Source organism: Triticum dicoccoides, chromosome 5A (assembly GCF_002162155.2).
Source record: "Triticum dicoccoides isolate Atlit2015 ecotype Zavitan chromosome 5A, WEW_v2.0, whole genome shotgun sequence".
NCBI lineage: Eukaryota > Viridiplantae > Streptophyta > Magnoliopsida > Poales > Poaceae > Triticum > Triticum dicoccoides.
In genome coordinates, this window is record NC_041388.1 from 308,463,037 (window position 1) to 308,470,101 (window position 7,065).

Here is a 7,065-nt window from a genome sequence, read left to right on the forward strand (position 1 = left end):
TGTCTGAGAACTTGTGTCCTCCTGGTCCCCCGTCCCTATTTATGGCCGCTACTGGGCTTGGTCTCGGAACCAGTCATAGAAACGCATAGCCCAAGCTCGTATCCGATGGTCCACATAGCCACGGCCCAGATGGTCATGTAGGCCTTTTATTTTTCAATTTTAAACCTAGTTTTTTAAAATAGTTGTAAAGTAGGTAAATGATTCTTTTGTTTTTCACTTTTCCAAATTTGAGCTAGCTGGTTTCTATTTTGTCTCTGGTCAGCATCCGATAGCACAAACACAATACACATCGCGACAAACACGTGTGGTTGCCAATCCTGGAATTAGGTTTTTGACAAAGCTACTCAACAATAAAGGACAAAGTACCGATGATCAACCACAAATGGATGGCACTGGGGGTTGGGGCGCGCCCATGGCGCGCCTCCTGAGACGTGCTGCTGCGGTGCCAGATAGACAGCCGCCCTTTCCATTATCTTTTTCTCTAATTGATAGCACATATGCATGTACAACTGAGACATACTTGGATGAATGGCAGTAATGTAGACCAAATCCGTTGGAGTGGAAGTATATTAAACTTGGGGAGTAGCAGCAGGTTATATTTCCGGTTTGGTTTGAATATGCATTACATACGATGACTTGTCCACATGCTCCTATCCATCAAGTCGTTGTATTTCAGCCCTAAGACTTGCTGCTGCAGTTCATCTACGCATAGAACTTTGCGATGAATTCGTCCGCCTTCACGTCCACACTGGCATCCTCATCGCCCTCCACCGCACCCACCGAGCCAACACTCGCCTTCATCATCGCCTGCTCGAGCAGTTGCTCATCTGTGCCATCATCGACCCACACGTGGGCGTCGCAGAAAAGTAGATGTCAACACCATAGAAGCCGGGGATGTCCAGGACAGAAGGCGCGATGTAGGGGATAAACTGGAGTTGAGGGGCTCGAAACCAGAACGTTGGCGTCTCGTCAATTGTTCCCACTCGACATGGTACATTCTGGTTCATTGTACATTTTCCTAGAAATTTAAATAAGAGTATTAGAACAATTCAGGAAAAAAAGTTTATATTCTGCAAGATTATTTCATCCATTCTACAAGCATGTGCAACATAGTTTGCAGACATAAAATAAATTAAGTCTACAGAGATGATGAGTACAAACCTTCTTCTGGCTCGATCTGATGACCACGTCCATATTCTTTTCCATTCCCTAGTTGTGAAAATACTGCTCTGCTAAGGGAAGATATAGGTAAACAGTGAGATACAATTCATTTGTCTTATATTAACTCCACAGGAACACACTCTAGTGGTATTTTTATATAAAGGCATTTATGTTCCGAGGTTTAGCTTGGCTGCTACTCTGTATTTCGTTTTGCAGTACTTCTAAACACAATTTGTGTGATGCCTTCAATAAGCACCATCTTTTTCTTACGATTTCTAACAAAAATTATGTATAAATATGAGAAGAAATCTCCAAGCCTAACACTGGCATGATAAGTGACAAATGCATCATATCTATCTATTCTGTATTTTTCCTCTCTTTTCTCTTTGGGGTATCAAGACAAGTAGAATCAAGGCGGCGGCCACATTGTCAGATGTTCGCAGGGAGATGGCCAAGGTGCTGCCTTTGGATCTTGTGTGAGCGTCACCAACAGACACAGCAGCGGTGCCGATTCTGGCGTCCGAGTCTCCAATGGTGAGCCCGACGAAGTGGAAGGGTCCAAAGAGGACTTACCTGGAGATATGCATACTCCGGCCCATCATCTAGATATGCATTACTTACAAGGAGAGTGTGATAAATGTTGACACCTGATGTTTAAGTTACAACTTCGTTCAAGCTCAAAAAGATTAATGTGCAGTAAAAAGAAAGGGAAAGTTTCAGAACTTTAGAGTCTCTATCCTTGGGATAATAGGTAGCTGGAGTGCGAGGTGATCACCACTGTCCAACTGGCTTGGTGACTGAATTCCTCATGAAACAAAGAGTTACAACAATAATGCATGAATTAACCATACCTAGAAATGCGATTTGCAAATGTTTGTCATTCAAAGTTGCTTTGGTGCCATTCGCATATGGCCCTTCCATCGTTTTAATTTCCCAATGGGGAATGCCATTTAAGATACAGTATGTCCTAATCAAACCCAATATACCTGCAGTTTTAGTCTTTTAGAGAAGAATGAAGCAGCCAAATATAAATGACCAAAAATCTCAAATTATCCATATGTCTGTTCTTGAAACACATAACCTGAACGAGAAATTTAAGTCCACCTCAAGCGGAGTAACATGCAGTGGAGTAACCATTATATATTCAGATGTATTGGACAACAACAAGCAAACTATTTTAAAATTAATCGAAAAGGTATTATCGGTAGATACATATACAATCTCCCAAGCATCATTTTTCCACATTAATCTCACCAAGCATCATTTTTTCACATTAATCTCACCAAGCGAAAGAGCAAATTGAAAGCATGAGTGGGGAGGCAAGGTAATAGAGAGACGAAGAGAGTAATACCTGTGTACAGGTAGCAGCACCATCATCACCAACATGTACGTTGTAGAGGAGGGCATGGCCTTAAACTGATTTTAGAAGAAAAAATCCTGCCTTGATGACATTCTCTGGAAATATACCCAGCCCCTGCAGCATGATCCTGGTCGCCCTGCTTGCTTGCATGGTACCTCCTGCACCTACCATATGTATGAAGATAATTCAACTATAAACCTGTCAAAACCCGATGTGGTTAGATATATGTAGATAAGACTGTTGGGTTGAAGTAAGAGTTGGCTACATAGCAAACTGGCCTGGTTAATTTGGCAAGGGATTCTCACTTATTATTATGAAATAAAAAAAATATTAGGAAATTAAGATCAACCTTCTGAACAGGAAGTCGCAATGTCGGCTGTTGGCTTAGGAGCTGGTGGTAAATATGGTACAATATAATTCAGAGAAGCTGTAGGCACATATTTCTTCTAGAAAATTTGAAGACAAAGAAAAATTCTGAACATAAAACCTACAACTACCTACCCTAAATGCAAACTATCTGAAAGACATTAAATCCTTATTTCTGTCGCTCTGAAATTCCAGCTCCTTTGTGTTGGCTAGCCGATAGCTTTTGTTACATAAATTTCCAAAGGAATAAGCTAAGATTTCTCATCTATTTGCATTTGGTGTTTTCTCCTCCATAGGTCACAATATACAATGTTCAGTTTATACCCATGCATTAATGAAATATTTAAGGAAATGGTACATACTTCATCCCAGAATTTTCCTCGAGTAATATAGATGAAGTATATATACCTTTTATTACTATGTCGACTCCTATACGAATCAGAAACAACCACATTATTTCCTAATCTCTGTTGTACATGTCGCTTTCTTCCTGATATTGGCACTTCATCATCATTGCCTATATCAGGAATAGTTTGCCTTTTGACAACCTGCAATCCAAGAAAATAAAGTTGAATAATTGGTGCAGCATTCTAAAGCCTTAAAAGAAATTTAAAAAAAAACAAGCAATCAAGATATTAGTATCCATGCCAACATTCATAGCACAGAATGACCTGAAAAAAGGGGTCTGTTACCAACTTCAAAATAGTTACTGCTTCTAAAAAACTCCCCAAAACATAACCAGCCATGGAATGGTAAGCCAAAAATTGTAAAAGTGCAAACATGCATGAACAAGATGGAATTAACACGCATTCTTCTATCACCTTCAAATTAACATAATACAAGCTCTGAACTTTGGACTTGCAATAATGATAATAGTCAATACAGCCAGCAGAGATCAACCAATCATAATTGGACAACAGGGCATGCCTTGAAGGCCTGGATGATAATTACAAGAAAACATCCCCAATACAGTGGTTTCCCCAATACACTTCCGCTTCCAATAATGAACGACACCCAAAGACTTCTCTTGGTACACCCATGAGGATTAAAAATAGACCATTACTTAAACAGATTCAAGATGATTCAGTGCCGAGAAAGAAGCGTATATACAACTTAATTAGCTAACTAATGGCAATACTGAATGGAAGCTCAAGTGTAAGCTTCCTTTGCTAAGTATAGAAATAATCAAATATGGTAGGGAAATAATCAGAACATCAATGGGCGACTCTCGCCGACCAACATAGGCAAAAGCTAGGCAGAAATCGTATCACATAATTGTTGGTAAAAGGAATGCCGGTAGAGTGTCAGGAGATGCTGCTCCAAGCATATGATATCCCATCACATGGATATCCTTTGCTATCGAGTATAGTGCAAAAAATCAATATTTAAAATGTTGTCTGCTTACAATTGCTTTGATGACAGACTATATATCAGAAACATGATTTGATGCACTACTCAGCATAGGTACTGGGGACATTTATCGGCTGCCACTATGCTATCTGCACAAACAAAACACGGAGCAGAATCGAAGCAGAGGAGGAGGCAGCGGTATAGAGGAGATGCATCGACGTCAGCGACTCCGGTGATAAGCCAAATGTAGTTCACCGATGAACTTATGTTATGGCTCAATGTTCGGATGGGTGAAAAGATTAACAATTAGAATAGACTACTGAATGCAAGCGGTGGCCTACCTGAGTACATCCGAGCTCGCGCCACCCCAACGCCTGCAACACGTCCATGGCCACCCTCCACCAGAAAGCGACATCGCCTTCTGCAGGCCCCACCGGCGGGCTGTACGTCGACATGATTTTTCATTGGTTTTCTTTGGTAGCACTCTCGTATAGAACATGTTCCTTGTTTTCTCTTTTTACTTGCGTAGGAGACCAGGACTAATGGCGACTAATCCTGAGAATATTAGAGATGTTTTCTGTCATTTTTTCCACGTAAGAGACAAACAGAGAGAGATTAGTCATACCAGATGTATTTTCGTTTTGATCAGGTCATCGAATTGGCTGCAACCGATGTTCTTCTCGTGCCGCCGACGCCGCATCCACCGCTCCCCACGCCTCGATCCAACGGACCCCGCATCGGCCGTTCCCCTGCCTCGAGCCAGCGCCACCGTCGCCGGGAAGCTCGCCTCTGCACCTGGGGCGGATGAGATGCGGGGGAGGGGCGGGGGAAGGGGGAGGCGGCTGTGGTGGGAGGAGGAGGACGAGGCGGCGGCTAGGGTTCCTGAAGTGGAAGGAGGGGGAGGGGGGACGCGGGCTTGTTCAGTCGCTGGCTGTTTCGCTCGCTGTTTCCCATCGCTATTTTTCTATCGGGAGGTGTTACCTGGCTGGTATTTTTCTATCGGGGAGGTGTCGAGAGCCACTGTAGAAATCCAACGTGGCAGGCTCGAGAGAACGCCCATGTAGCGACTGTTAAAGGGTTGTATATGGCAAGTATCCATCTGATCTATGTAACATGGAAGCATGTTGATATGCAGGAGGCAACATATCTTGTGAGAGATGCTTTCCCTGGCATCAAATTGTCATCTCTGACGCATGTACATGTTGATGATAAATATTATTGCTTCTCTGGCAACAATTTCAAATCTAAACGAGAGGACATAGCACACGCTAGTGGAAACCAAGATTAAGAACACAAATAACCGAAGAAAATAAATCAAAGCATCAAGGGAAAGAAGAGGTTATGGCATTTCCATCAAGATGAAGGGGCGAACGGACCACAAACCATTTTTCTGAATTTTTTTCCATCACTCATAGCGTCAGAGCCAGGCCAGCCCAAAGGACTGCTCTACGGAAAATGGGCATTGCCGAGAGCGGAAAACGACCCACTAGCAAGCCAAGGCCATCATCCACCACTTCTCCGAATCAGCAAACATGGTTGTTATACCTGACACTCTTCTTCCATAATTCTAGACAAACAGTGACACCATAAATAGCACAGATGAGTACTGTGCGCGGTCTGCTAGATGCTAGGAGTAGGACATGTAGCATCTGATTTATTTCCATTTCCAGTTTTGAAATAGAAACAACAATGGCTTGACATGTAGCATGCACTTTATTTTAGTCTCCAGAACTAAAGCACAATTAAAGCTGGGCTTCGAATTTAAATATGGTACTAGGAAATTTAGAGCAACAAATCCGTTCGAAGTTGCAATGGACGCGCTCACGGGCACGCACAACATGACACACAATTCAAACGAGCACGCACGAATCAAAACAAAAGCCCGCATCCTTGGAGCTTGGCTTGGACGACGCGATCCAACATTTCCCCCATCTCTTGGCTCATGTGGTTCACCTAGTCTCTGTAACATCCTAAATTTTCAATTTGGAATGTTATACATTAGATCATCTTTGCATATCATATTTTTGCCTTTGGTTTGATCCTAGAAGTTCTACGCAACTCAAGGATCCTCGGAGAGAGTTGGGGACTTCGTTATTTTCATATTTGAGTTTTCTCAAATTTTGAAAAATAGGATCATTTAATTTTATTTATTTTTATCTTCAATTATTTCTATTATAAAAATATGAGAGAGGGAATAAAATGACTTTCCCAGAATAAAGGAATATTGAAGATTTAATACTCCCTCCGTTTGTTTATATAAGGCGTTTCAGATAGCTGGGTTTGAACTGTTTAGTACACTGTCTGAATTTGCTAAAACGTCTTATATAAGTGAACACATGGAGTAAAAAAATCAAATAAGTTTTTATTTTAGAGTTTTTGTTATTTTATTGAATTTAGGAAAAATTGCATGTTTTCAAAACAACATTTTAGGGCCAAGAAAATGTTCATCTCGTTCTAAATATTTTATTTAGACGGTGAAAATTTATTTTGGCAATTTTAGATTTTTATTTATTTTTCTAGAAATTTTTTAGTTTCGGCGGAATTGTTAAAAAAAAACCGCGCACACGACTGGGCCGACGGCCCAGCCGAGCCGGCCCAGCCGCCACCGCCCCCGCAACCGGATCGGGACCGGAGTCCCGATCGTCGTCGCCGCCGCCCGTGTCCGGGAGGGACACGCCTCCCGAGGCCGTCCCCTCCCCCAAGCCATGGCCGCCCCCCCTTTAAATAGGAGCCGCCGCCGCCCTCTCCTCACCCCGCCACCGCAGCCCGCCCCACCTCCCGAGGCCGCCGCAGCCGCCGCCCCGCCGCCTTGCGCCGCCCGCCGCCAG

At 42.7% G+C, this 7,065-nt stretch overlaps 1 long non-coding RNA gene across 3 annotated transcripts; it reads right to left on the reverse strand.

Annotated features, from left to right (window-relative positions):
• Positions 1–535: 535 nt before the first annotated feature.
• Positions 536–5,195, reverse strand: LOC119301155. Of its 3 annotated transcripts, none has more exons than XR_005146910.1 (6): positions 4,863–5,195; positions 4,579–4,786; positions 3,296–3,435; positions 2,513–2,719; positions 1,162–2,147; positions 536–1,018 (listed from the first exon to the last, which is right to left on the reverse strand). It is a non-coding gene; the product is annotated as an uncharacterized LOC119301155 (long non-coding RNA). The 3 variants fall into 3 exon arrangements; XR_005146909.1 differs by having other exon boundaries at positions 2,513–2,685; positions 4,579–4,792; XR_005146908.1 differs by having other exon boundaries at positions 4,579–4,792; positions 4,863–5,194.
• Positions 5,196–7,065: the final 1,870 nt, after the last annotated feature.